The following is a 3,100-nucleotide window of genomic DNA, read 5'->3' on the forward strand; positions in this document are numbered from 1 at the left end:
TGGCGACTTGGGAACGGAAGTTTAATCACAATAGGCTCTTTCTCAACTTCTTTGGCCTTCTCCTCATTTCTCTTCTTTGATGAGTCATTGGTAGTTGGCTCTACCACCTTAGGATTCCTTTTTAATGGTCCAATCACATCACTTTGTTGACATTTTCCTCAACAACATCCTCTTCAATGGGCATCTTAGGTTCCTCATACCTGGTACCACTCCTCAAGTGGATAGCATTGATAGTCTCATGTCTTGTAGGAGGATTACCTTGAGGATGTAATTGTCCTTTTTGTCTTTGGGAACTTGAAGAGGCCAATTGGGACAATTGAGTCTCCAACATCTTGGTGTGAGCAAGGATATTGTTGATGGTAGTGTCTTTGGCTTGTCTATCTCTTTGCATTTGAGCAAAGAAATCTTGTTGGCTCTTTTGCATTTGGAGGACCGCTTTTTGAACATAAAAAGCTTGGTCATTGGATTGATTATAAGAGGGTTGGTTTTGGTTGAAGTATGGTCTTTGAGTGGGATTTCTCATTGGAGGTGGGGTGTATGTGGGTTGAGGATTTTGTACATTTTGGCTTTTGTATGAGAAGTTTGGGTGGAATTTGGTATTTTCATTGTAATATTTGGAGTAAGGCGTGCCATTCTTGTATGCTTGGAAAGCATTCACTTGCTCACATGTGCCCCTAAACTCTTGTTGATCATGTCCCAAAGTTCCACAATTCTCACACATTCTATTTGGGATAGAGGAAGTTGTCACCATGGCATTGACATGTTGCTTGGATGATTGAGAAGACTCATTCATATTGGCTAGGGCCTTCTCAAATTTTAAGTTCATTGTGTCAATATGGGAGCTTAGTTGGGCACCCAAATCGGCACTCAATTGTGTGACGGAGTCAACTTCATGTCTCCCTCCCCTAGTAGCTTTTCTTGGCCTACTATATTGAGAGTTATGAACCACCATTTCTTCTATCTTTGCCCAAGTTTGGTTGTCATCAACCTCGGTGAATCTTCCATTAGAACCCATGTTGAGCACATTCCTTGCATCTTCATATAACCCATTCCAAAATTGTTGAATTAGAAACCATTCACTTAGTCCATGATGAGGACAAGAGCGACATGTATCTTTGAATCTTTCCCATGCCTCATATAAGGACTCTTCATCTCTTTGCTTGAACCCGGTGATTTGGGCTCTCTTAACATGTTAGTCTTCTCCGGAGGGTAGAACTTCTTGTAGAAGGAAAGTGCTAACTTCTTCCATGAATCAAAACAAAAGTAGCCTTGTCTAGGCTTTTTAACCATTGTTTTGCGGTTCCGATCAAGGAAAAAGGAAATAATACCCATCAAATTTGGTCTTGAGTCGCTCTCGTTTGAGAGATTGCATCACAATAGTCACAAAAAGTCTCCATATGTAAATGAGGATCCTCACTAGCTAATTGACTTCTCTCAACTAATTGTATGAATGCTGATTTGGAAATGAAATTACCGGTTAAGTGAGGTGGTGTTGTAGTACTATTTGGTAGGTTCTCCTCGGTTGGTACGGAATAAGATGAAAACTTAGGCATTGTAGGTTTATTTTGTGGTTGGTTAGGGATTGGGTTTCCCTCTCCTTGTATTGCAAAAGGGTTGTTAAACTCAACACTATCTGATTGGATAATACCAATGTTCACAAGTTCTCCAATACCCACAATTGTCGAAGTTCCTCTAACAACTCTTCTAATATTGGTCAAGGTTCTTTCAATCTCGGGATCAATAGACAAAAGTCCACCTTGTGATCTCTTAGACATGCAAAAATCAAACAACTAGAAAATAATTAAAACTACCATGAGGAATTTGACTTCCCCAAGGCTAAGAAAGACACAACTAAAAACAACAAACGATAACAATTCAATTGAACACCGTCCCCGGCAATGGCGCCATTTTGATGAGGGGTCGGAATGTCGTCAATTCTCCATATCAAACAATATTTAAAAACTCTACTATCTACTCTTAGTAGAGTGGTAAGTAAAGGTCGGATCCCAAGGGTCGGATATTGTATTTATTTATCGGTTGTAGAGAGTTATGTCTTAGGGTGTCACAATTTGGGTTGAGGTTGAAGTTAACAATCTAAACTACTTAACAATGGAATGTAAACAAATAAAAGTAAAGCAAGGCAAGTAAATAGGGTTTGCAAACAATTGATTAAGGCACTAGGGTGTCAATGGGTTCATAGGGAAATCATGGTGAAGATCATACAAACAAGTTTACATAGATGCAAGCAAATTATTATTGTAATGGAATCGATTTAGTTTATATCTTACAATTCCTAGGAAGATTTGGGTCCCGGAGCCGAGTCGGTCAAGACCGTACAACACCTACAAGTCGACTTAGTTTATTCCTATTCAACTATATGCATGGTCTAATAAGGCTTGAGTTAGTTTATATCTTACAAGTCTTGTTGAATGGATAGGAGATTCATGCTAGGTTGTCAATCAAGCATAACATGTGCATAAGTTGAAACTACAACAAGCAAGCAATCATATAAAAACACGTTAAATTAAGTATGAATCTACCCCCATGATTAATTCCCTTAATCCCCCATTAACCCTAGCTAGGATAATACTCACTCATGATCATGGTAAACATGCTAATAAGGGTGTCAATCATACTAACAAGGTTAAACATCGTGAATGAGTAAAGTAATGAACAATAATAAAGCAAAGGATAAAAGGGATTATACCAACTTAAGGATGATCCAAATAATAAGAAAAGAATAATAGAATAACACTTTATGAATGATGAAGAGTTGTCAATTCTTCAATAAACCCAAATAGTCTTCAAATTACCCAACTAAATCTAATAACACTTGAATGATTAAAGAAAGATTAATATTTGATTAAGATTGAATTATGGATTACAATGTAATTAACCTACTAAAACTTGATTAGGATTTGGTGATTAATCCCCTAATACAATGGGGTATTTATACTAAGTACAAGTATTAGGGTAACTATGGGCTTAAATGACGATTAAGTTCCTAAGAAGAAGATTAACGCCTTGCAAGTCCTTAAGGAGCCTCACGACCTCCCTATGTTGGATGCTCATACTGCATAGGGAACCGCCCGGCATGAGT

The 3,100-nt window shown here is 37.9% G+C and overlaps 1 non-coding gene across 1 annotated transcript; it reads left to right on the forward strand.

Moving 5' to 3' along the window:
- Positions 1-1,082: 1,082 nt before the first annotated feature.
- LOC141610404 (small nucleolar RNA R71) lies at positions 1,083-1,189 on the forward strand. Its single transcript, XR_012528314.1, has one exon. It is a non-coding gene; the product is annotated as a small nucleolar RNA R71 (small nucleolar RNA).
- The last annotated feature ends 1,911 nt before the right edge of the window (positions 1,190-3,100 follow it).

This window comes from Silene latifolia, chromosome 10 (genome assembly GCF_048544455.1).
Source record: "Silene latifolia isolate original U9 population chromosome 10, ASM4854445v1, whole genome shotgun sequence".
In the NCBI taxonomy this organism is placed as follows: domain Eukaryota; kingdom Viridiplantae; phylum Streptophyta; class Magnoliopsida; order Caryophyllales; family Caryophyllaceae; genus Silene; species Silene latifolia.